A 27,751-nucleotide genomic window follows, 5' to 3' on the forward strand; every position below is an offset into this window, starting at 1 on the left:
TGAAATACTATGCTTAGAAGAAGGGAAAAAACTGGCTCCTTTTCTAATGAAGCATTGTATCAAATAGAGAGACCTCAATGATGTTCTAAAGAATTTCCATTATCAGATTTTCTTAAGGTGTCAGAAAATTGTAACATGTAATAGTGTATTAGGAAAAAAAAATGACGGTTTCATCTCAGAGATGGTAAGAACAATATAATTGTGCTTGAGTTTTTAATTTAATTTTGTTACGAGCTCACTGTCTTTATCATCTTAAGCTAACAAGAGTTAATTCAACTAGTTAGCATTACAGGCATTTCATTCTCATTTACTTTAAGTCATGTTTTAGGAGTGAAGAATGACTATTTTATATATTAATCTAAATTTAATCTCTCTGTGAATCTCCGGAACAAAAAGTATCAAGTTGACGAAAACATTGTCTCTGCCCACAGGGGTCCACAACCTAGTGGTAGACAAATAATTATAGTGCATATAATCACCATTCAGCGTATTAGGTTCTCCAACAGGGGAATGGACTCTGGAAGTGGCCAGATCAGCTTATACTGCCCTAAAAGATAGGTGACTTTTGAACCGAGCTGTGCAAGATAAGCACGAGTCACCAGATGCAAGTGGAGAGGAAAGGCATTCCTGGTAGAGGGTGCAGCATGGTCAACAGTCTGGACACATAAAAGAATATGACATGTATAATTTTTTGCTGCCACAGTGCAAATTGCTTAGGGGGACATGGTGGAAAATGACCCTGGAAAGGCCAATTGGCAGGAGATCACGAGGGCCTTTGCCCAACTCAGTGGTTAGACTTGAGGGAAACAAGGAGTCTTAAAGATTTTTAAGCAGAAGAGTAGCGTGCTTATTATTTTATAATGATAACTCTGGTGAAGCAAGGAGGCTGGATTACGGAAGGGAGAGCCTGGCTACAGAGAAAACAGCCTGAAGGCGATTTTAGCAGTTCAGTCAAAAACAAACAAAAACAAAAAACAAGAGTCTCACTTAGGCTACCTTGTAAAATAAGTGGTATTTCCAGCCCCATTGTACAGATGAGAACATCGAGGCACAGAGGAGTAAAGTAACTTATCTAGTGCTGCACCACTGGCAAGCAGGAGCCAGGATTCACACCCAGAGAGCGGGATTGTAATGCCCTGCACTTGTCCCTGCCCTGCCAGGCTGGGTGGCCATCGAGGTTAGGATGAGGCGGGAGAGAGTAGAGATAGGCAGAAAGTGCTCGGCTTGCGCGGCTGAGTGGGGTGGAGGGTGCTCCCAGTAGACAATGGATGGATCTCGGAGAGGAAGCAGGTCAGGTGAGGGATCAACAAGTCTAGTCTCAGGACCATGAAGGCAGGCCACCATGCCAGGACCGTCGAAAGCACCAGGACCAGGCGAGGACTGGAGAAAATCAACCAGGATGTGAAATATCGCTGCTCATGAGACGCCATTCCACCCAAGACCCTCATCCTGAGAATGCAGAACCTGAGGCCCTGAGAGGCGGCTCAGAAGAAACAGCTCTAGGGCCAGCCTCACATTCAAATCCTGGGCTTCGATGTGTGTGTTCTGGGATAAGTTTCTTCACTTTTCAAACCAGAGTTTTTCATTTATAAATGGAGACTGCCAATACTTCATTTGCCACATTGTCGCAGGACTAAAATTAATATATACCTAAAGCACCTAGCACATTGCTTTCCAAAAGTAAGTGCTCCATAAATGGTAATATTATGGTTGTCATCATTATTATTTCAAGGATTTGTTGAAGATGAGGCTCGAGTGCAGAAAATGCTCTGGGCTGCTAGCCCTATCACTCTCTTGACAATTTTTCCCACAAAATTCTCTTACCTACACGGAATTTTTGCCACCAATTTTTGCCATTTTACAGAAGCTCTTTTGAGGAACATGAATTAGCCTTTTGTTTTGTTTTGTTTTGTTTTTTTAGAGATCAATTCTCTATGAGCCAAAAGAAAAACCTGGAGAAATCAGATGAAGAGAACATGTATGTATATGTGATAAAATATAAAATAGTGATAAAAACAAATCAAGTGTCACCTTTTCCCAGTCTTAAGTGACAAAGGTAAATCTGTGGCACGGCTCCTTGCGTGTAAAGGAGAAAGGAGAATTGGGGCAGAGGAGTGATAGAAAGTATGTCTTCAGTCAAGGTCACCTTGCTCAGGATTTTCTATTATGACAGTGTCTGTGTTCACAAGGGCCACGTCTCCCACGGAGGAGAGTCTTTCAGGAGTCACAGACAATTGTGAGATCTAAAACCCCAACAGAAAAGATTTGGGCTTGAGAAAAAAGTCAAAGCCTTGAAGACTGAAGGATATGCAGCCATTTATTTATCCCTTGGTCATTTCCAACTTCTTCAGACATGTTTTTCTTTGGGATTCAATGTGGTGACTAACAACATGTTTATTTAAGTCAGAGACCTTGGGTTTGAAAAATTACAGTAGAGAACAGTTTCTGGTAAAGTGACTCCAATTCACATCACACACACACACACACACACACACACCCCACAGAAAGTTCAAAACACAAACAAATACACTTAAGAGGAAAAAAGGACATTGGAAATAAGTGGAATATATTGTTTGATGTGATTGCCTCTAAGATAATATGCTTGGTAAGGAAATGAAAATAAGCAATGTGGACAAAGTTAAAAAAAAAAAAAAAGAAGCAGGAGAAGAAGCAATGCCAATCTCTTATTAGAAATAAGGAGAGACGTTTTGAGGCAAAAATCTTTTTCCCTTCCCCACTAAAGATTCTCGACCCTTTCAGTTCTCTTCTCTGAGCATGGCCATGGAGCATCAGATTCTGCTGGATCTTGCGCCTTCCGCGCCCCCACCCTCACCCACGCTTATCTGAATGTATAAGCCTGCCCTTTGCTCAGATTTATGGGTTGGGCCAGGGCTGTGTGTATTTACAGTGTTCTGACCTGAGGACCCCGGGCTGAAGGAGAAGAGGAGGAAACCGGGCCCATTCCATAAACAGAGACAGATAGGAGGGGGAGGTAAAAGGCTTTGCTAGCACTTAACATTTTTAACTATTTGGCCAAGCTTAAGAATTAGCGATTAGATTAGAGTGAAAGAAAAACGAGAGATACGGGTGCAGACTTGGGGGGGAGTCAACTGTGTATTTTTGCTTTTGTCTAGTTAACTTGGAGGTTCTAGGTTGGGCGGGGAAGAGTGGGGTTGGTTTTAACGTGGAAGGTCCGAAAGAAAATGAGTACGTCAGATACAGAAGGAGCTATAAAACGCTTTGGGAAGGCAGAGAGTCTACAAAGATGAGGATATAAACAACATTTAATAAGTTGGAAAATTTCTCCAACTGCAAGTTGCGCTCCTTGTGTGAAGCAAGACTACTTGCATTTTTTAAGCTGTAATTGGTTATAGAAGAAAAATCTCCCGCTCCGTGCTTATATGAGAACACATTGACATAGATTACCAAACCCCAATCAATTTTGAGCTGAAATATTTTTCTCAGAGCCTGCCGGCCACTTCAAAGCGGTTCCATTCTCCAACAGGGCTGCCTGGTAAATGGGTCGTCCCTATGCAAAGCCGCGGGCATGCACACCAGGGCCAGCGGGAAGTGCAGAGCCATTGAATCTCCAGCCGTGCTTGGCACCCAAGAACTGAACCCTTCTTCCCCAGGAGGGTTCTTTGTGCACGGGCAAACTGTGAAAGCTCAACTTCTGTTTGAACTATTCTCAAAGAAATTACTTGCTGGAGAAACTGGAGGCTTGGAGGAAAACCTGACCCACCAACTGACTAAATGAGAAATAATGTGGCATCCTAAGTACAATATTCACGGGAGGCCCCAGCAGAAAAGCGACTGGGGCAACATAGTAAGGGATTCATCCACAAATCAACTTACACTGCAATAGAGCAAAGGGCTGTCCCATACATGAGTTAAGCTGTGATGGGAGACTTCGTGAAACATCATCAAATTGTGGCTTTTTTGCTCCTTTTAATATAAAGCAATCATTCCCCTGATGTTACCTATGAAAGCATCTGCAGGAATGATGAGACTGTTTGACTGGAACTTTGTGTTTTAACTAAGATGTGTTCTGGGTGAGGAAGAGGGTTATTATTACAGCCCATTCTGCCTGGGTTTCTGTGACTTGGATTGAACTGTCACTACTAATCGCATGAGAAAATGCGTGTGTGCTTAGCATTGTGTGTGGCATTTCATAAATGTTAACTTGTTTGCTAACTTGTGTGATGATTATTCAATTCATGAGTCAGATATCAAAAGTAAAGTTAATTCTACAACTGAACTTTGAAAAAACCTATAATACAAAATGCACTTCAATGCATTTTCCTTTCCATTTATGTTTGGCATTTTATGTTGAAAATTACACATAAAAGTCAAAGCTTTGGAGCTAAAGAAGGCATTGGATTATTACCTGGGTGCAGGCTGACTATGTGTGAAAACTTGGGCAAAAAAAAAAAAAAAAAAAGGATGAATGGGAAGGGCTACCCTATCAAGGTAAAATGAAATGTATAATAGTCTAGGAAACTAATTTTTTTATTGCTATCATGTTTGAGCTTTTCTCTTCTCTAAAATAATGAAACTTCTGCTTTGTAAATAACGCACGCTCAAAGCAGATGCGACCGCATGAGGAGTATTTAAGAGGAATTTTGGGACAATTACATCACAGCTAAAATGCTTTCCTTGTCATTTCTTTTGAGGTCCACTTGCCAGTGAAATAATTTTTTTTCTCTAATATGGTGTGGATCACAGCAACAGTGAGTTCAGATGTCACCATTTAGGAGCAGAGGCCTAGCTCAGTATGCCAGGGGAAAAAAACAACAACAAAAAAAACAAAACAAAACATCACGCACCACAAAGAACATTGAGATGAATGGCTCTATTTTATGAGCCATAAAAGTTTTATTCATCTTGACACTGAAACAGGTTTAGGCAGTGAGTTGACACGCCTTAAATAAATAAGTGGAATTAATTCCCCAGCCCTCGAAACAATAGCAGCATGCATGTTGCACGGAGAAATGCCCCATTGTTTCCTGTGGCTGCCTGATATTGATATTATTTGTGTTTTTCTGTGGCCGCTGCCTCAGGGGCCTGGTTGATCCACTTCAGATTCATCCCCTGTTTTATTAGAGGTTGAAAAAGGTTCAAGACCTGTTTGTACCACAGCTCCCACCGACAGCTAAGGAACCAGTTTGGCGTCTGGTTTGTCTGTTGTTTTACTGCTGACCTTCAAATCAACTTTAACCCCTGACCTCTGGAGGCATCTATCATGACAAGAGGCTGTTTAACATAAATGGTGCCCATTTATAGGGGAAGAGACTCCGAAGATTTCCTTTTTATGAAGAATTTCGTTTTTCACCCCTCTTGGCTCAGTCACCACAGGTGAAATCCCTCTTAGCGGCTGGCTTATGAAATAATGTGGAGGGAGGCCTTAATGAGCAGAAAGCACCCTCAGCTGGAGATAAATATATGCAAATGAGATGCACAAACAAAGGCGCCTGGACAGAGAAATATCTGCAATTCCAGCAAAATGCTGCCTGCAGCTCGAAGATGAACAGCTTTGATAAAATGGTAACAAAAAGCACCTTTTTATCCTCCAGCGTGTTTTACATTGCAATAGACCATTGTCATTGCAACCCAGTGGAGCATGCAGAGGTTTTCTGCACTGTTTCAGAAAACTGTTTAAACATTTGTTTTAAGGCATTCATGAAATATAATCAATGGACTGCTTCTGTGTTGTTGTTGTGATTTTTTTTTTTTTTTCCTGAGTGTGTTTTAGATGTTGCTGTAGTTATTTTACCTGTTGGTCTTTTCGGGGTTTAATATTGCTGTCTCGCCCTGCTATTTCACTTTCTGGTGACTTGTTTCTTCCACTAGCTAGAATGATTTTTTTTTTATTTTTTAATTTCAATGGAAAGAGATTTCAAGTTAATAACTAGTAAGAATCAGCTTTGAGGAAGGGTTTGAACCATCACAGAGCAGCACCCAAACAACTAGTTTTAATGATGGCAATCAAGTGTGTAGAGCTAATTCAGAGACAGGCATGTAACATGCTGATTTTAATAAGCTTTAAAAAGGCAATCTCTAACTTTTAAAAGTCTCTTTTTAATTTAATCGTCCTTGGTTCATATGATGCGAAAACAAACAAAACCATTAAAATATGTTTTCAATATGTATCTGTGGTGTTATTTAATAGTGTTTTAAATTAGCACTGTGTTGGTAAAATATTGATTTGATGAGCTTTAAAAATGGAAGAGCTGAAGTCATCATCCTCTTTGGGGGGAAAAAAGGAACATTTTTCTCTAGAAGGGAATTACACCCCAGCCCCAAGATCTTGCCAGAGACAGGCTGGACCCATGACAAGGAAATTGCTGCATTTGAGCCTACATCTGATGTTTAGGTTAATAATCAAAGCAGTTGAGGTGAGAGAAGAAACACTATACACGTCCCATGTGTCAAAATACTATTGCTCTAGAAGCTCAGCAAGATTTGGTTCTTTCATTTATAATACAATCCTAGCATTCTGCAGCAGAGATGTACGAGGATCTTTACATTGCCTTTGCCTAACTTATTTCATCTTTGTTGCTTGCCTTGGAGTGGAGACATTTCTTCTGAGTACTGTGTAGCTTTCACATTTTATGTGCATTTCATCAGGCAAATGTCAAATTTGCTAATAACAAGAAAATCTCCTCATTTTTAATCATGCCACTCCTGTTGCACGGGGGTGGGGGGTGGAGAGGGGGATAGAGGAGGGAGCATAAATGCATGGAGCAGTCTGGCCAAAGAGAAGAAGGAGAAAATGCTTGTTTGGGTTTTAAAATGACACACGCTCTGTTACCTCGATGTCTGCATCAGTGCATCATTAAATTCAGGATTTCAGGAGTTAATAGAAACTTGGTTATATTAGGGACGCTTTTTCAAGCCCAGGTTTGAAGCAGTATAATTATGTTCAACTGCTGTTGTTTGGAAAGGGCGAACAGCATCTTAGGCGCAGAACAATGAAATTACAGCTGAGATTTAGGTTAGCAAAAGCCGTCTTCTTCAGGCTTTTATGATTCATTATTTCCCATTAAATACAGTATTAGAAGTGTACACTAGATAGCTCATGGTTGCTGCTCTCAGAGCACATTATCTATATTACACAGGTCTGGGGAGCAGAATTAGAAAACTTTGGGGGAATGAGCAATATGTGTTTGCTGATAGAAGTACCATATGGCTCATCTTCTTCAATTGCTTTCATTGCGACTCTGATGCTGGAGAAATTAAAGTTTTATTTGATGTGGCACAGCTTAATGAACTGTCTTCTGTTAGGAAAATTGAATATGTTTCCTGTTATTTGAGCACAGAGCCTCCATGGTTTGGCTGATGAGGGATGCATTATGTATTGTTTATTTAGCATTTTGAAAACAAAAGCAAGATATTGAAGGTAAAATTGATTACTGCTGGATTGCATTATATAATCAAGTTTTCTCCTTTTAAATTTCCCTTTACAATCCTTTTGTAATGTTTTAAAATGAGATCGTTTCATGTTTTCGTTTTTCAAAAATACACAGGGCTTGGTTTTTATCGAGATACCTTTATTTGTAAACAAGCCACAGGAAACTCTAAAAACTCAGTGTTGTTATATTTGTGAAGTTCGAAGAAGAATGTTTGGGAATAAGGAACGTAATTCAGTTTGTGTGAATCTAATTGCAAAACTTCCAGTTTGCCCCCAGTCGATTTAGAGAATCCAACATTTGCTAGTTGAGAGAGGGATGTCATCTTCTTTTGTTTGAAATAGACCACTTCAGAACATGCTGGGGAGGGGCCATAAGAAAAGGAAGAGTTTCTGGATATTTGGAAATGCAAACCTCAAAATATCAAATTTAAGATTTTTGAGTTAGTTGTCGGTAAATGAAAAAGCCGGCTTCAACCTGTGAATTAAAAAAAAATGAAGTGTATACTCCATGAATTTAGATTTTTTTCAACTAAATAAATGTGATTAAAGAAAACATAGACTCAAAAATATACTTACAGGATGAGAAAATTGGGATGTCAATCCACGTGAATGTTCTCCACTCCCTGAAGAATCTGCAAAGAGATATGTTTAGCATTTTTGTTTAATTTCCCCATTTTTGTTTTGGACCCGATCATGTTTTAGAAATATAAGATCTGAATAAACTCTAAAAAGACTGAATGTAAAATCATCTAATCACTGTGTTTCTTTCATTTTTTCAGTGAGAAATAATCCTCACATGTGCTGATGACTCAGGCACATGAATCTGCAACAAGCAAGTAGGACAAAAAATAGTTAAAATGAATCAACATTTATCTGGAAGATACAGTCCTGACCTTAAAAAAAAAAAAAAAGTCATTTATCTTCTGTGTCCTGTGATGTTTTGAGGATTCTGGCAAATATGGCAGTTAAACAAACTTCTCTCACAATCTAAATACTGTCTGTTCAAGAGAGGCTTCTAATGTTTATAGCTCATAAGTAAAGAAAAAAAAAGAAAGAAAGAAACCCTGGTATTTTACCAAGACTAGTGCTCTTGAAAATGTCTCCGAACAAAGTGTCTAAGCAAAACTTTGGCCACAGATATTCTCAATTCCTCATTCTTCCTCTGATTTTTTTTTTCAATGAGATATTTTCGTATTCTATCATTGCACTCCTTTTCTTGTAATTAACAAATTAATTTCAAAAAATTAATGCCTGACTAGTGACCTGGTCATACAAACTTCCTTTAGAAACAGTTGAGAAGAAAACATCACATTTTTATGAACCCCGTCTCCTGCCAGGGGCCTCGGAGGAGGAACACCATTATGCATTGTTATCAGCGTGGTGTAATTTGACTGTTGACAAAGTATCCGCGGCAGTGAGAATGAGCGCAGTTAGAAGTGTGGCGGATTGTAATCAAGAAGATGCTTAGCTGTGCAACGCTGCATCTTGAGCAGATTTGAATCAACATTGCCTTAAGGGGACACACACACACACAGCAAAAGAAAAAAAAAATCCATTAATTTTTAGAGGAAAATTAGAGTGGCACTTGATGAAGTAAAATTTGACGTGCGTTAATTGCTCTGCAGCTCTCCTAATTAGAGATTTTCAAATTCTTTTACTGCTGTCACCAGGATGGCACATTGTCTTACTCGACAAATCCTGAAATTGCAAATTCGTTTGATCAGGAAGTTTTATGGAGGAAGATTGGACTGTGTCCTCTAGTCAGTCCATTTCCAGAATGTGGACCGCTGGAGAGGAGAGGGGTTTCCAGCATTACCTTCACCACAGATAAAAATAGGCTTTACTAAAAGAGTTTCATTACAAGACTTAATGTAAAGGAAGCAGGTGCTGATGCGATTTTCTTCAACAGATGGAAATGTTCCTTTGATACTCACGCCTCTGTTTCATATGAAATATTTCAGGTGGGGGGGGAGCCAGTGAAAGGCTGCATTATACCCACATTCTCATATTTCTACTTCTATCCTTCAGAAATTGGAGAGAGGGGATTCTGAAAGGCCATGTCACATTTTTCCCAGGGCTGAAGTCCTAGGCAACGGCAATCCTGGTTCCCCTTCTTATCTTCAAGTAATTACACTGCTCTTTGGCCCTCGGGATGGCACCAAATATGACACAATAATAATTTTGGTTTCCCTTTTTCAACCCTTCCGTCTAGCCCTTGAACCTCTCTTAATTCATTAACATATTGAATTTTTTCAATTTTCCATTTTCTTGCACTAACAATATTAATGCCGGGGTGAAAGCTTGATTGGAGCTAAATTACTTGTTACCTGCTGGCATTTACTTATATGGCATTGAATTATAAAGCTTGGCTATTGTCATGCCTTGGGCGAATTGTTTATGACACCAGTAATAGGAGTAATTGTTATTGTTGAAATTACCTGTCAGCTACCCATAGCAGTGGCCCTTGTCCCACTGACAAATAGTGACAAGGGAGAGGGATCCTCCATGCGTCCCCCTGATGGCTTCTCCTCTGATAATAAGAAGTGCAGGGCCTCTGATAATTCACCTGTCACTGTTGAGTGCAGCTCAGAGAGAGTTAGCCAAATTGTTGTCATTCACTTTGACAAAGACGGCAAGATGCTCTTGTGCAAGAGGAGGGTTATGAAAATAAATGAAATCGTTTACACCCCCTTTGTTTGTTTGGCTCAAGAATCGCCTGGCTTTGTATGAGGTTGTGAAATCGGGGTCCAGTTCTAGGTGTACCTCTGCTCACTCTAAGATGAGGATCCCGCGGAAGAAAAGGCACCTGAGAAGACTCGCTATTCTGCAATTTGCGTTAAGCTATTTCAAAATGATTTTCGGATATAAAGAGAAAGTCAGTGAGACTGTCACGAGAAGTCTGAACGTGTGGTTGAGTGCATTAGTTTATAGCACGTGTAAAATTCACACCTTTTCTCTCCTGTCTTCCTTTTATCCCTCCTTTTTTTTTTTTTTGAATACATGCAGGCATTCAAATTCAGTAAGTGTTCAAAAATGCACAAATTTCCCAGTTGCAACCAAGTTTTCTTTAAAACTGTAGAAATCTGCATCTTTGACTCTTCAAGTCTTTCAAGATTATATAGTCAAATTTAGGATTATTATTGCAAATGGTCGTTTCCTTTCCATAACTTATCTCTTATTTATGTAATATCTTCATGTGTAAAGAGATAAATGAAACGTAGTTCCAGGTATGAAGCATCAATTATCACAGGCTAACAGAGGAAGCAAAATGACTCTGTTATTGCCAGAGCTCCAATATAAATATTTGCATTTTAAAACCCCTTGGTTTCAGCCTGTGAACCTGTCGTGGGCAGAGAAGGGGACAGGAGGTGGGGGTGGTGTCTGGGACTGTCCACCTCTGAAAGAAAAGGACTTTAAAGTAGTCAAACCTTTGCTTTTATAAAGACCAAAATCATTCTCACCATTCCACAAAGGGCATCATTTCACGCTAGGAAAATTCTTATTTTTAGGGGCCTGTGAGGTTATTCCTCATAGATCTTCTTGACAAATACTTGCTGTTATAAGACGTGGAAAAGAAAAGAAAAGAAATAACTAGGATAAATGTAAAATATTGGCTCCTTATAGGATAGTAATCATCTGTTTATTGGTCTCTCTATCAGACAAGTAATGACCAAGCCCAGCATTAAGTGCCAGCAACATGGCCTTGGGCCTTTCCCGCCTAACACCGGCCATCATCTGATTAGAGAACCTCAAAGAAGTCACTATTGCATAATTTTCTGGGTCTTAACAGCGCAGGTTGGCTGGCAGGAAAACTACCTAAGAGGGTTGATAAAGCAACAGTGAAACATGATTTTTATTTACTCCACTTACATCTTGCTCTCTGAAAAAAGTCTCTGAGTATCTCAGACGCTGGTGGCTACAGAAGAAACCTAAAATTGGTTCAAATAGGAATTGTGGGAGAGGTGGGGGGGTGGGGGAGGCAGCGGGGGAGGAGAAGGCAGGGACGGGGGGAGGGGGTGCACGGTGAGACAGGAAAAGTAAAATTATCTATCCCTTAAAGCTTTCCATGAGCTGCACCTAGAAGTAATTAACAACATTGTTATGGGCACCTAGACATTTTCTTAGGTGTTCTGTATTTAAAGCAGGTAAATAAGTTTTTAGCAGTACTAAAATCATAGATGCAATAACACGATGATGGGAATAAAATGAGTTTTTAATTCTTAATAATAATGTAGTCATCTAAACGCAACCACTCACTGGTTAACCATGTTGAATGTCCCTGATTAACAAGTGGAAGGCAGTGACATAATTAAGAGGTTATCGGTAGTAATAAAAATGCTCAAACCTGTCTTGGAATGTGATCCCTTTAACAGATAATTTTTAAGAATGTAGCATGTCCTTGCTTTCTCTGTCGACACACACGTTAGTGATCCCAGGAGGGAAAATAAACATACGTTTTTAAATGAAGATATTTAAAATGTACCCCATATTTCAGCATGTTGCTGTAACCTGGTCTTTTTTATGTTCCTCCTATAAAACCTAAATTAAGCCTCTTAGGAGTGGTTTTGCTGTAGGTTTCATCTAAAAACACAATACATTTTAAATGGTTCCAGTACTTGAGTGCACTTTAACATGTGATCACTAACATGTATTCTCTTCCCCTTCTTCCAAGCAGCAGGCTTTTAAAAGGATGAGCCTTCTTTAAAATTTAGCTTCGTTTGAAATGTAAACTTTTAACAAATAGTAATTGCTCCTCTAGCTCTGTTGATAAAGTGACTGGCAGCAAATCTTTTCTCTCTCTCTCTCTCTCTCTTTCGTGTAACATTTTGAAACACCCATCAATGTCAACGGAAACTGCACACATCTCCTTTGCTGCTCTAAATAAGGCTCAGCAATGTTAAGGAAAATGTCAGAAAAAGCTCGGTGGATTAAAGTAACATTTCTGCACCGTGTCACAGAGAATGGCAGGGCAGACTGGTCTGCGTAATTCTGAAATATATTTTGTGCAAAATGCTTACTCTCTAAACCAAATGAAATTTTATTTGGAAAGATTTAAGATTGTATTTGATAACATACAACATCCAGTTGTTTTTCTAGATCTTGTTATTCCTTAATATGCCTTCGGTACGTATTTTTTAAATCAGAGCAATGATACACACTTCTCTTTGCAGTGCGTTTCTCCACCCATGTGCAGCGTTAAAATACATTTCAGACTCTTCAGTGCATTTTTCTTTTCCTTCTCAAATTCCTAGGATGTTCATTCAGTGAAAGCAGTAAAAACGCTGGGCTCTTGCGCATGCATATTTATTGAACTAATCAGTCCTTTTTCGCTTTAAATAAAATTTGTATATGGCTTTGGAGATGCTCAGAACAGTTCACTTAGAGTTATAAAAATACATACATAAAGCATTTACATTTCATTCATGTATTAAAATAAAAATAAATTCCTGGTTTGAGATTTTTAGTTTTGTTCTATTTTTATAAAGAATATTCAATAATTGCAAAAGAGTATAACAATAGTAAAGTATCTCATAGTATCATAAGTACATAATTAAAACTTAACAGTTAAAAAAGAAAATAACTTACGGATTCATTACTGGATACCAATAGACATGGCAAGATTAGTTTTACAGAAACAAGGTAAATCTCAGCTGATTTTAAGTATAAACTTTTTCCAAACAGTTTAAAAATGAATTTAGACAAATTTGTCTCTTAACCTTTAAAGATTTCCTGCCTGTTTCTGTATGTCCTTTATTACATTAATTTTTTATTTAAATTACACCATTAACTGGATATGAATTTATCAAGAATACATGTATTGATTTATAAAACAGTACCATTAATTATTATAATAGCTAGATGTAGCTGATATTACAAAGCCATTTAAAGGTTTTTAATATAACTTGGACATACATAGATAGATAGACATTATGGACAAGACTACAATTTAAACTGGCTACTAGCAGTTAATGAAATCCTTGATTTATATTCTAGTTTAGAGATTGATTATATTGTTGCTTTGTAAAACTATTTATATTATGCCATTTTTCAAAGGATGTCTCAATAAAAAAGCTAAATAAAATATTCAGTCAATTCCCAAAGGAGATTTTGTTTTCTATATTTTAAATGCTAGTGAAAATAATTGATTGTGTGTGTTCCAAGCTTTGTCATTTCCATTCCAGAGGTGGCTTTCCTAAAGGGAGCCTCGTTTGCAATGCACACTTTCGCACACTCTTGATCCTTGCAGAAACAAACCCCTTCTCTTTATTTCATTACCAATACTGCTCCCCGCCCCCCCAACACACAAACCCATGTATATTTCAAAAACCCCGCACATCAGGACACATAAGTCTTTTTGGCATCTTTTATGTTATGCATTTTTTTTTTCTTAAGGTTGTGGAAAGCTGGGACTTACCCCAAAGCCGCAAAGCAGGCAATCACGAAGAGTATTTGGGTAAGAATGCAATCTGAAGAGAAAAAAAGAAAAATGAGGAAGAATATAAGCAAATAACTAACACTTTCAAATTACTTTTCAAATGATAATTAGCCAACGAGTAGATTGAAAGTTAAATTCTTTTCACATTGTACTTGGTTTGGGTCTCCTGGTCTCTTTATTTATATCACTTTTCCTTGCCTGGCAACATATGTTACCGATTTATTATAGTATTTTTACTGTTAGCAGACAAATCTAAAGGCTAGCTGAGAAGGCTAGCTTCATCTGATGACTTTCACAACAACTGCAGGGCATCCTTGAGGGTGAGCCAATAGGCTCTTTTGAAGCTATAATACTATTAACCATTTTGATGCCGAAATATTTCTTATAGCTCAAGTTGGTTCTCTTTTTGTAGGTGCTCTGCGTTTTGCGTATATAAAAGTTTAATGTAAATGATTTGTTTAGTAAATATTTCACTAGCCTTCTAAGCACTTTCTTCCATGTGTCCTAAGTTGCGTAAAAGCCATATGAATGCTTTGGTTTCTTTATTTTCCCTTTCTTTTACAGGACACTGAAATCTGGACACACATTTATAGGTAAACAGCTATCAAGCATCACATTAAGTTGTCATTTCTCCCTCCCCCACGCCATTAATTTTCTGCTATGCTACTAAGAGAAACAAAAATCCCTTAGAGTTGCAATGATCACATCACTGATACATGTACAGCCCAGAAAAGTAAAGTTCAAGCGAGAGAGATTCTTTGGGGCTAAGAATCTGAAATTACTTTCCAAATTAGAGATGCCGTTCACTATGGCCATTTTAATGGGTACGTGGTACTAGCCAAAGGTTTATGCCTTTTAATATGTATATGTGAAAATGTCGGTTTTAGAACTGCATTTGTTGACTAAAGGTATTCATTTTAAAGCTGCCAAAATAACAAGCTTCTATTTTTGATCACCTGTAATTTACTGCTGTCCAAATTATCTAGTTAACTTTAATTTAAAATCCTGACAATCTCTTTCTCCACTGAAATGTCCTGTGCGGTGTTCACTTACAACTTCAGGTACATTTTATAGAATTTCTTCTGAGTATGTACGGCTTAAAATTTTAGAAATTAAATCTCACATTTTGGAAGCCAGTGTCTCCTGTCTACGAGGTCCAGCTCGGCAACTAAAATTTAATACAATTTTGAAATTAGAATTCAACGAATAAAACCGAGACATGCGTGGCAGCACTTAGCGGTCTCACTGTCAAAAAAGTGAACTTTGAGGACCTGAAATGCACCCTGCAGCCCCGGGGTGCAGAAGGTGCTAAGAGATATTGTCTGTCCAAACTCACTGTCTGCAAATCATACCAATGCCATAGCTTTCCAACATGTTTCAGAACACATCCCCTACCTGGTTTTAAGACATTTTTATGTAGCATTTGCCTTTGGAACAGGTGTAAAATAATTACCATCCATCTCACCACTCAGCTAATTTTATTTTTTCTTTATTAAAAGTTCCCGGATCTTCAAATATATACTTCAATATACTTTCCATAAATTTTATTTTAGTATTAATTATAATTACCCCAGCACAATAATAACAAGCAAATTTTATATTAAACATCCATACATATATAATTTCGTCCCAGTCTAATGTCGCTTAATCTTTAAGGAGGTTTATTCTTAAGACCTGTTGTCAGATATTTACCATATTTACTTCTTTTGTCCCCAGGAGGCATCTTATGGGGACTCTAGGTAATTTTAAGTCAGGAGCAATTAAGATCAAAAGGATTTCAGCTTCAGAGAATGAGGCCAACTTTCTGAGAGCATAAATGCACAGCAGCTCTGAAAGTGATCATGTGTAGGGTTATGAATACCCAGGTGACTCAGCGCTAGCCCTGTCATTTCATTCCATGAATGAGCCCATCCGAAAGGCACTGATTAGGACACATTCATTTTAAATATTAATTTTCTCAGAAAAATGAATAGAGACAACTCTGTTGAAGGCCCTAGAGTTTCCATCTTCAAAAGATTATATTCTTGAACCAAAATAGAATCTCTAGCAGAGTTTTATCCCCGTATGTGGAAGCATGCCAGCTGTGTACATGGTGCCCCAAGCTCCTTGATGCCCGATGCCTGTTTCTCTTCTAGACTAGGTCCTCCGCTCCTTGATATAGGCCCTTAATAGAGGAAACGGGCTGGACTGTCCCTTCTCTGCTTCTCTTAATCTGCCCCCTCCACCCACCACATTGTCTCTCCCTCCTCCACCTTAAAACAGGTGCCTTTTATTTATTTTTTTTTAAGATTTTTTTTTATTTATTTGCGAGAGAGAGAATGAGAGACAGAGAGCATGAGAGGGAGGAGGGTCAGAGGGAGAAGCAGACTCCCTGCCGAGCAGGGAGCCCGATGCGGGACTCGATCCCGGGACTCCGGGATCATGACCTGAGCCGAAGGCAGTCGCTTAACCAACTGAGCCACCCAGGCGCCCCGAGCAGGTGCCTTTTAAAGGCCTGAATCTAAAGACACAGGTTCCTCTGGCTTCCTGGTTGGGGCTCTGTTGTTATCATTCTGTAATATCTCTAACTGGCCCCTTCCAGCAACTGGTCCAACCCTAAGCTGGGATCCCCCATTCCCTGTTGCTCCTCACCTCTACCCCGACCCCCAAGGGCCACCCCCCTGCTTTCTGTTTTGTCCATCACCTCGGTTCTTTTCCCCTGTCTCTGACCTGCACTTTTTCTGGATCAGACGCAGGCAGGTTGAGAGGTAATGAGAACCAGATGGACATAGCGCAGAAATTGCCCAAATGGGTATGAGAATGTGGGGAGCTGTCAGGCATGGAGAGAAGCTGGAATTTTTCAGCAATAAAATGGGATTTATCGCCACTCTACCACAGTCATTGCCGACAACCGTTTACCTTGACAGAAACCCCATTCCAATAGGCCACGCCGATGCAGATTCTTTTTTCCCAAAGAGTGATGATTGGTATTTGTTCTAAGGCTCAAATGGCCTGCACTAAAGGTGAAGCATTAGGCCAAAGCCCTGTATTCCCCACTGAGGCAAATGAACCTGCTAAAATAAGTTCCTTCCACAATGGCTGTGTAATTGAAACCAGAAAGTGAGAGAATTTGATAAATTGCTTGACCCTGAAGGAATGTTAAGGTCATAAATTTTCATTGCATTTCTCTCTCTCTTTTTTTTTTAATTTTTATATATTGATTATATTTAGTATTTGCTTCAAAATTCAACAAGCTTCCAGATCATCGGTTGTGGCCCCAGGGGAGAGCACAGTAAATCATCAATTAAGAGGGCAGGGGGGCCATTCTCCCCTCATCTTCCAAAGAGGAATGTCAGCTCCTCAGTCTTCCAAGGACAGTCATGGAGGTGTCTTACATCTCAGAATTATTCCAACTTTGCACACAATTTGTCCTGGCGTGGACAAAGTCAAATCCACAGGAAAGATTTTTCTCAGACGGTGCTGCTACACTTCTATCATTTAAGAATGATGGACTGTTAAGAGACTGGCAATCCATTTACAGCAATCACACCCACACACCTTTTCCCCCTGAAACCTAAAAGTAAGAACAATGGTATTTTAGCCGAAAAAGGTGGTCCTCTTTTTTTTAGGTAAATTGAAAGTGTGCCTGTGTGTGTGTGCTTGAGAGCACTCGTGCTGCTGAATGCTGGTTTTGGCAAGTCCGCTTTGAAGTTTTTCAAACTTACTTTTTTAAAATCTGGATTACCTTAATGTGGAAATAAAACATAGGTCATAAAAACAGCCCAAACCACATGTGACATAATGTAAAACGGACTCAAATACTAAAGTCATCACATAGTAGCAAATTTCTACGCATCTTGCTTTAAAGTTTTACTTGTTTTTCTAAGAAGTGAATAAACTAAGCTTGTCAGCATTATAATTTAGCTGTATTTTCTACCAATTACTTGTAGTGATACATTACAAAGAGTGTCTATATATATATATATATCGCCACTCTACCAAGTTAAATAATTTCTTGATAGCCAAAACTTCTTATCCTTGAAAATTTTAAATAACCCATTTCCTTTGTATTTGTGTGCTTGACTTGTTCTCACTGTTAAATAAATAAAATCAGAAGTATTTAATCACTAATGCATAGCTTTTATGTTCAGAATTTTCAGAATTCACGAGACCCGAACTGGGATGCAGAGCAGAATTTCTGATTGACCACTGGGACAATTTCTCTAATTTAGGAAAGAGTCATGCCAATTTATTTTCAACTATTAATAATCAGTTTACAGATTGAAACCAATACTAGCTCGGGGATGTGTAAGCATTAAATAAGTACATGTGCATTTCTTGAAAACCATCTAAACTGTATAAGAAAAAAATAATTTATGGTGCATTCCTTTAAGTATTATTGGTAGGGGTGAGGCTAAATAATTTCCAGTCCTGTATCCTACTTTGTTTTGCTCAAAAGTAATTAATGACAATATTTATTCAGAGTATTTCTATCTCAAAAAATTTTTCTTGGTCAAGTAAAGAAATTGGAAAGAGAGTCCATAAAAGAAATAAATTCAAATTCTTATTATTCCAAAACATGAAAGTCAGAGAATTTGTGAGTGAGGCAAAGCAGTAAGTAATAAATAGTTCCAAGGCTGTTGAAAATCTTAGAATCTGGCACCAAAGTACAGGGAAAAAGATAATTTTCATACATTAGTGCTTATATGTATATATATATTCTAATAAGAACTCAGCAAGCATATGTTTTCATCTTATAGAGGGGAGATCATTATGTACATATGATCTACTTTTAATCTAGTGGCTTTGTCAGTGTTAAAAATGTGACTTCCTTCCTCTGCACTTAAAAATTTCGTTGCAAGACTTTCAGAAAAACAAAAAATAAATAAATATATGCATATGTATGTATATACACATATATAAGTATAAATAAAATATGAACAGAAAATGGCTTCAGTCACTAATATTTTTGCAAACTAATGTTCAGCTGATGCAACTCAATTTTATTTTGCATCACATTAGTGTCATAATGGTAATGACTAGCCTTTATTCACTAACAGTTTGAGTCAGCACTTTGAGACATTTTCAAATTAGGTCATACTGCACATTTGTGGCTGATACAAAGGTTGATTAAGAGAGCTGCACAATTTTAAAGTGATGTGGTGTGAGTTGAATTAAGTTCTCTCTGATAGTTACGGGAAATGTGAGCCACCATAAGTAAGCAGAAATAATGTATGGGCTATAGGGGGAGAATAGATTTCCACAGAGTGCTTGAAGTCATACTCATTTACAATTTCACAAAGTCCTCTGTCTGTTATGGAAGAATTCCATCATGGGGCCTAGAAATAAGCAATGAATTACAATAAGGACACTGGAGGCCTGGTCCTCAATCCTGTTGCAATGAAAGTCAGTTTTTGCCTTTATGTCCCTTTTGATCGTCTCAATAAAGAGCTTTTTTTTTTCCTTCTAGACACTGACTACTGCTTTTCTGAAGTCAAAATGATCCCGTGTCACAACCAAACCATTTACCTATAATGTGACGATGCTGAGGTCTGGCTAAATCACTATGCAAGCTGGACCTGAAGAGAATAAAAAAGAAAAGAAGGAAGAAGGTCCACTTAAAGTGGTCTTGTCATGGCAGACCCACAACCTCACCTAAAATGTGTAGGCACAGGACTGTCTTTAATGCACCCAGCACTTCCAATGAATTGTAAAAATTACTCCTGAAAGGCAGAGTACCTTTTCATTGGGTTTAAGGAGAACAAAAATAAAGGCTGAAACTCTTACTTGTTGGTTTGCTCAAAAGGGCAAAAATAGCTGTTATTATTAACACTCTATTTACTTCACACTGCCCTCTCTGTAGCAGAAGGGAGCCAAAGAAGACTATATATTATATATATATATATATATATATGTGTGTGTGTGTATATATATATATATATATATATATAATATATTATGGGTGCAAGTGACCTTAAAAGCCAAAGAACCTGGAGAAAAACTGAAACGAAAGAAAAGCTCCATCCTTGGCTTAGCAGGCTTTGATCCTGAGGACACAAAAGGAGGTCCCTATAGTTTCTCTTGCACATACACCTGGCTTCCTTTGCACTGGCATCCTGAGACGTATGGGATCAAATCACATTGTGTTTATGTCTTTGTTGTGCTTTTTCAAATTTCAGCTTCCCAGGCAGACCCTTCTGTACTCCTGGATTGCGTCCCCTGGGGAGGGACGACCCGGGTGTGCTGCCCTGCACCCTGCAAACCTCTTCCCTCCAGTTTCTTCTCCGTTTCTTTGAAATTCCATCCGAGCTTTCATGGAAGTTTGGACTGAACTTGTTTTCTCTGGGAGAAGACATAGGCAAAGTAAGAGGAAGGACCCAACTAAAAAAAAAAAAAAAAAAAAAAAGGTGTACAAGTTTTTTTAAAAAAACAGATGTGCCTAGGGGCCCCCTGGGTGGCTCAGTCAGTTCAGGGTCTGACTCTAGATCTCAGTTCAGGTCTCCATCTCAGGGTCATGAGTTCAGGCCCTGCACTGGGCTTCACGATGGGCATGGAGCCTACTTAAAAAAATTAATTAAAAAAAGAATAAGTGCACCTAATTAGGAACATAAAGTTGTAATAGTCACAATCATTCTCAATATTCATAAATATGTTTATATTCCAGGCTCCTTAAGATTTTTACAAGAATAAAAGGCAAACAACCTTCAAATCTTGGGAGGGATATAAACAAGAACTCTTTGGAAGGGGGGGAGGGAAAAAAAACAGGGAGGGAAGGAGGAAAAGGAAGACTGATTTCAGCTCTTTCAGTCTGTCCCAACAAAGACCTGCTCCCGAGGAATCCATCCCTGTTCACTGGTTTCTATCTTTCAGCTGTGCAAGTTATGAGCCATGCAAGTGACACGTAAACTTGCTGCCTTCAGTTCTGCTGTCATGACTTTCTTGTGACAACACACAGCCAGTACTTTTAATAAGGGATAACTTGAATTTGGATAACTCCTTGTTCTTGCTGAACTACAGCGGTTGCTCTACCCGGACCTGACGATGTATCACAAAAGCAAGAGTCCTGGAACGTCCTGTGACCCAGATTAAAACACAAATGTCCCTGGGTTCATGGTCTGCCAATTAATACCCGAAGCAATGGTGGCACAATGTCTCAAGCACATACGTTTTCATTTTGAACACACCCCTGGGGTGTGCAATCACTTAATTTACATTTTCAAAAGGTCACTCTTGGTACTCGCTAGAAGGGATTATATATTTTACTTATTTTGAAGTAGGCTAATTTGCCTAGCTAAGGAGACACACCTTTCCAGCTCCTAGGATGAAATAAATCTGAATCAGCCGTAATATCGCCATGAACAGACAAAAGTATTTTTGCCATTTTGTTAAGCAATTAAGGGAATACTTGAGTTTCTCCAACAGTTTAATTTAGTACACAAGAATAGCATCTAGTGAGCTATGTTTATTAATAGTGGGTTTTTTATTATTATTTTCCAGAACAGATACAGTAACATTACAGGGGTTCAATATGACTTTTGATGATCTGGCATGCGGTGATTAAATAAGGTTAACCCTCATTTTCTATGCTAATAGGATATTTATAATCTCCACAGCATATCCAATTTAACGATTTTATTCTCTGTTGTTCAGAAAGTATTTCTTATTAGCGAAAGAGAATACCCTTACATTCACCACAGATGCTAGTTTAATTGGGCTTGAGTGCATTGTGTATAATTAGTCCACTTCTCTAATATTTCATCTATAATTACACAATGAACAATGTGCTTAAATTTCATAAAATTAGTGGGTTCAAAAGAAAGACTTCAAAAAAAATGAGCATTCCATTCTCAAGCTTTCCCAAGCCTTACTGAGAGCCTGATGAAAATACAGCTCAGGCCAGTGTGACTTCTGTGAATGGGGAATGGATGCCCAAAGGCTCTGAAGTTAAAAGCAAAAATAATGGTCTCCTCCAGCTCCACTCATCCCACCCAATGACAATATTAGTAGCAGAACTGTTTGGTCCAGGTCCAGCTGTCACTGGAGAAATAGGATTAAAATCCCCACTTACTGTATTCCCAAGGTCCCTGCAAATGTCAGCCTTCAAGAAGGTATTTTGAATGGCAAATCTGTTTGGTTTGGGGTTTGGGTATTTTTCTCCCCCAGCATTTAGAGCTCTTTTGGGCAAACTCATTTCAGATAAGCAGCCTATGAGGTTTATCATGGAAATCAACCTTTCGTTCTGTTAGGAATATGACCAAGTAGAGAAAGAGGGAGAACAAAAAGAGAGAGAGAACCTGGTTTATGATTTTGAGCGTTCCTTTATTGATGGAAGGAAGTTAGTGGAACCTCTGAGTGTGCATGTGCGTATTGCCCATGTTAGTTCAAATGAGGCTGTTTTTACACTGGCAGGATACTTGCAGGATTAAAAAAAAAAAAAAAAGGACTTCAAGGACAAAAGAAAAATGTATTATGGGGTTTGGGGAGAGTTTTCCCAAGGGCCACAGGAAGCTTCCTTGTTCATGCTCAGTGCTGTCCAGCTCAGGGGAGTTAGCCAAGGTCAACAACATGTCCACATGTCCCCTTCAATGTGCCTTCTCTTGTAGCCCTAAAATATCCATCTTATAAAGGTCCTTAGAGGTTTTTACTTCCTCATTTTGCCTTCCGACGTTGTTGGAATGAGGTGCCAATTGCCAAAGTGACCACTGGGACTCAGCAGCCTACCCACTGGTCAGCAGACAATGAAACATCCCCAAAGATTTCAAACAGAATCACCTTTTGAAAACATAGCCTCTAAGTGAAAAAGCAGTCCGTTGTTACATTAGTCAGGATCTAGTCAGGAAGCTAGAGTGACCACCAGATAGTTCAACAGGGGGATTTACACTAACGAACTAGTCACAAAGGTATTGAAAGAACTAGAAAGTCAAATGGAGACCTGCCAAGAGTCTGGCAATCGCAGGAAGCCACTGCCATCCCTAGATCGAAGGGACCAAGGAAAGGGGACAGGTTCTGGGACCTCAGAGGAGATGCAGCTATTGCCAGAACCACTTTGAAAGCACAAAGGGACAGGGCAGGGACTATCCAAGCCTCTCCCCTCCTCTCTACTCAGAGGCTTCCTTGGCAGGACCTTTGTAGGAGGCAGATGGCAATGTATTTTGCAGGGCTAAGCCCCCTAGAATATGAAAGAGCAAAAAAAGAGCAAGAATGGGGCTCAGAGCAAACAGGTACATGACCAAGCAAGGTTCCTTCTCAACAGCCTTAAGATTTGTGTATGAAGATAAAATTCCAAATAAATCCCAGTGTGAATATAGTAGTAGGAAATTGATATTTATGTTGGTTTCCAATTCCTAAGGTGCTACATCGAGGAGGACCAACTAGGAAAACGGCTATCATGTTGAGGATAAACATTTGAGCAAACTCAATCTATTTTAGCTATGTGAATTAAAAGGGGACACAGGTGCTTAAAAGGTGAGGCCACCCTCCATCCCAAACCCTTGAAGTTGTTTGTCGGGGTAATGTGTCATTTTTCACCCCACTATGGCCCACCAGCAGCAGAGTGAGGTGCAAATAGAAGGTCAAACTTGACTTCAAGTTTTCTGGGCTCCATAGAAGTTGTACAACCCAGGATTTGCTTGAACAAAGATGGAAGGTTTTGTTTGGGGATACTTTGCTGCACCCCAACCAAGCAGCCCCAGACTGTTCATGTTCCATGCCCCTTCACTGTTGCCCCATGGCCAGATCAACTATTGAAAAAGCAGTGTTTCTATTGTCTTCATAACCCTTAAACTATTCTTCCTGGACACCTGCTAGCACTAGTAGGGTTTGTCGTTCAGGCTCAGGGACAAGGTCACCTTGAAACCTAGACATGAGGGTACTTTCAAGGTTTAACATCTTCTCTTCCTGATCCTCTATTTTCAGCCGTATCACTTGTCCATTATGATGCATGCTGCAGTTAAAAGAGATTTGCATTTGGTCCTACAAAATGAAGATTTCATAAGTTAGCTTTTTTTTTTCCTCCTGACCAGAATCCATATTACTTGGAAAGAGAAAGGCCAAAGGGAAATTATTGCTATTTTAGACAGCAGCATAAATTTTCTTCCTATTTTTAACCTAGCTTTTAATTTAATAAGTTTTATGACCCTTATATTAAGTACATATGTTTTACAAGACATTGTGTCCCTTGAGTCACCCTGAATTTGCTCTACTGTACCAGAGTTAAATGAACGAATACCATGTTTCTGATTTTAGCTCACCCTGCATCTGATCCTTTTAATATGCCCGGTAAACCTTCCTAAAAACAAAGAACCACAACACAACTCAAAGGCCATCTAAAGGCTAGCATATATTGTTTTAAATGAAGTGAATGACTGTGTGTCCCTCTGAAGTATTTTAAATTTTGGATTTTTCTCACACTGGTGTTTGTAATAAATAATGAAGGACATGCAAAGTTGCGGAAATGGTCTTTCTTCTTCAGATCTGGCAATGAAGCACACAAACACCTTTATGGGTTTATTCCAGTGGCCAATGTGAAGACATTTTTCCTTCAAATTAAAGTTTCAAAATCAAAAACAACCAGATTTGGTCACCTGAAGTAATATTAATTTTCTTCTACAAAAAGTTCCATTCATCCTGTGTTCATGGTCATTTGAATATAAGTTTGGTGCTATTTAAACATAGAGAGGGTCTCACCAGTCCTAAAAGAAAGATTCTTTGAATAATTATTCTGTGGTTATTTAAGAAGAACTTTTTGAATTCATACCAGAATGGAGAAAATCCACCTACAGTGTTAGTGTAGAGGTAGGTTTAGCAGTTAGTAGTTGGTTAATGAAGAGGTAGGTTTTCCTGAGTTTATAGGGAGGTGAGCAGTAGGCAAGAGGTGTGGGAACAGAGGTGTGGTCTGACTCAGAGTGATGTGTGTAAATAGTACAAAACTATAACCACCTTGCTTTGGTGACAAAACTTGTTCTTTAATTGTTAAGATGTAACAGATTTCTATACCCCACCAGAGTACAGGAGCCATTGATTAGCTGAATATTCAACCAGAAAATCTTCATAATGTAATAAAATTTGTTTTGAAATATGCTTTATAAGTTTTCTGCTTCAATTCTGATTTTCAAATGGTTTCCCTACATATGCCAAAGTTTAATAAAGCAAGAGCCTACTAAAAGTACATTTTAGGTCAGTGGATTGAGGGTGGCACAAACTCAAGATGGCAATATTAGCCTTTACACCACAATTTCAGATTATGTGCCAGACTGTACGACTGTGTACACTTAAGTTTACTAATGTATCAAATCCAATTCAAGAAGCCATTAATTTCTTTCCTTTTCATTTTGTTTGCTTTTGTCCTACTTCAGTGACTTTGAAGGACATGACCTTAAGATATAATTGGTTATTCAGTAGAACTTCCCTCAAAGATCTACATAAGAATTGATGTTTATTTCACAATCATGTATAGGCTCAAAATTGATATGTTGCCTTGTGATTTTTATTGTTAGAGGAAACCATCCATTATTTTCAAAAGGAAAGAATCTCAGCCTCTCTGCATTTTATTTTCAAAAACGAGTGGCCAAAATATTAGACCTGTTTGAAATCTATTTAAATATTGGTCCTTTGTAGATTATTTGCATTTAAAAGGTTGTTTTGTTTTTTTAGTAAACATGTAAGGGTCTCTAATATCTAGAAACTCTTGGTCAGTCCAACCATCATGGCCACTCTGCTGAGAAATACAGGTTAGGATGGAATGTTGGCATTAGGCTCCAGGAAAACAAGGGCTGGCCATTTTAGCCTGTCAACTAGAACTCCTGGTCACCTCCCAAGGGGCAAATTGATGTCAAGTTCTGCTGTCTGTCAGGATTAAGTGCCTGTTTGCTTTTTCACTAACATGTGGTTTGAGAACAAAGCAGCTCAAATCTCCTCAGTCCCTAACAAAGCATCTCAAATTGCTGAGTAAAATTCCTTAATCCCCCATCTTAATCTGAAAACACGAGCAGCACATGGTAGAAGGCTGTGGTCTCTTTTTGTGTTGCTTCTCCACTCCACCCACCCCCATCTCCCCCACTCCTGACCACCTCCTCCTTAACACTACCATTAACATGTGCATTTGACTCCCCCTTATAAGTGATTCTTCAGTAGAATATTATCAAATTGGAAATCCAGGTAACTTGGTCAGAGATCATGCTGGTTCTAGTCATTTTTATTCCTTATCAATTTCCTTTTTAAAAGTGAAGGGGAATAATAAAGATAATAACAGAAGGATTAATTAACCATCTTCACGTACCCTTGAAGTTTATATGTACATAAATAGTATTGTCAAAAGTCTTAATGGACAGGATTTGACTGCTTGTTTGCAACATTTGTCAACTCTCCGTCTGAAGTCAAAAGGATATGGGGATTTTGCATACAAACTTAGGATATTTTCACTAGGTAAGAGAAAGAAGCAAAACTAACCCCAATGACTGGTTTGGAACTGTGAAACAGTCTTCGTTAACACGTGGCAAAAGAATTGGCATTCAGAAAATATTTTCCATGATTTGTGTATGTTCATTACATATTAAGGATGAAGACTTTATCCATCCACTAGACTTGAAAGGTTTCAACTTTTTGCTACCTTAATTTGCAAAGCATTCAAATCTGCACATTGAATTACATAAAACCCTACTTCAACACTTCATGATGTCTTTCCCTAATTTTAGTTGAAAATAGAATTGGTAGATTTTTCTTAGGAGGATATTTTGCAGAGCTGCCAAATTAAGTTCTGGTCTTAGGGAAGCTGAAACCAACTCATGGTGGTTATCTTTTTTTTTTCTATTTTTCAATAAGAAAGTTGAACAAGATACACCATAAAAAAGTAAAATAAGGGGCACCTGGGTGATGGAGTCAGTTAAGCCTCCAACTCTTGGTTTAGGCTCAGGTCGTGATCTCAGGGTGTGAAATCGAGGCCCAAGTCAGCTCTGCGCTCGGTGTGGAGTCTGCTTGAGACTCCCTCTCCCTCTGCCCTCTCCCTCTCCCTCTGCCCCTCCTGCTCATGCTCTGTCTCTCTCTCTCTCAAATAAATAAATAAATCTTTTTAAAAAAGGATTAAAAATAAAAATAAAATCAGAAAACTCTACTTCACTCCAAAAATTTCATTCAGTTGAGTGGTAAGATAGATTCTGATCTCATGGGTTCTCACTTTTTTTCCTCTTCTTTCATAACAGTCTCCTCCTTAAAACAAGTGAAGTATTAGTGTATGTGCTGCTGAAGCAAGCACTGAACAAGTTAATGCAATACGTTTCCCTAGTAATCTGGGGCTCTGTTGCCGTATGTAGATCTCTGAAGAATGGTAATTAAGCTTTATAGAGAATGTAAAAAATAGGAGACCTAAAACTTGCCTACACCCGTGAAAATAACACCTGTACCAGATTTAATACTACCTCTTTCCTCATTTTTCTTCCTGGCGTTTTCACTTGCTACAGGAACGGGTGAAGGGAAAGAGCAAAAAAAGAGGGAGGTACCTGCAAACATCATCATTCTAAGTCAAGTCTTCATCGCCAACTGTGCCTTTGGAATGTTAACCTTTATTAGAAAAAATAACATAATTGGAATTCAGATACAAAACTTCACATTTCTCTCAGTAAATTTATTCATTCTCATAAAATTCCCACTTAAAAAGTAGAAAAGGCTCCCTCCCCAATTCGGAAATGGTTATCCTTTACAAATTACAGGTTTTTAAGCTCATCACTTTTAGAAAAATAGAAAATCTGGACAGATGTTTTAGCCTCCTAATCCATAAATCCTCAAACATGAAACTTCCTGCCTCAAGTCCAAGGTGGAAGGCAATGACCTCAGATGACCCAAATAAGAGCAATAATCCCAGAAAAGCTTGAAAATACAGTACATAGCACATGTGTAAGAGCATGAACCATAGCCAAGCTGTCTGTGTTTGA

The 27,751-nt window shown here is 38.6% G+C and overlaps 1 long non-coding RNA gene across 1 annotated transcript in view; it reads right to left on the reverse strand.

Annotated features, from left to right (window-relative positions):
* Positions 1–7,488: 7,488 nt before the first annotated feature.
* LOC118008042 overlaps positions 7,489–27,751 on the reverse strand; it is a 90,398-nt gene continuing 70,135 nt past the window's right edge. The window contains exons 4-8 of the long non-coding RNA XR_004678546.1: positions 27,320–27,380; positions 13,827–13,878; positions 11,282–11,340; positions 7,988–8,043; positions 7,489–7,886 (exon numbers count right to left, since the gene is read on the reverse strand). This is a non-coding gene — a long non-coding RNA (uncharacterized LOC118008042). The remainder of the gene's footprint in view (positions 7,887–7,987; positions 8,044–11,281; positions 11,341–13,826; positions 13,879–27,319; positions 27,381–27,751) is intronic.

This window comes from Mirounga leonina, unplaced genomic scaffold (assembly GCF_011800145.1).
Source record: "Mirounga leonina isolate KUSES-001 unplaced genomic scaffold, KU_Mleo_1.0 Mir_125, whole genome shotgun sequence".
Taxonomy (NCBI): Eukaryota; Metazoa; Chordata; class Mammalia; order Carnivora; family Phocidae; genus Mirounga; species Mirounga leonina.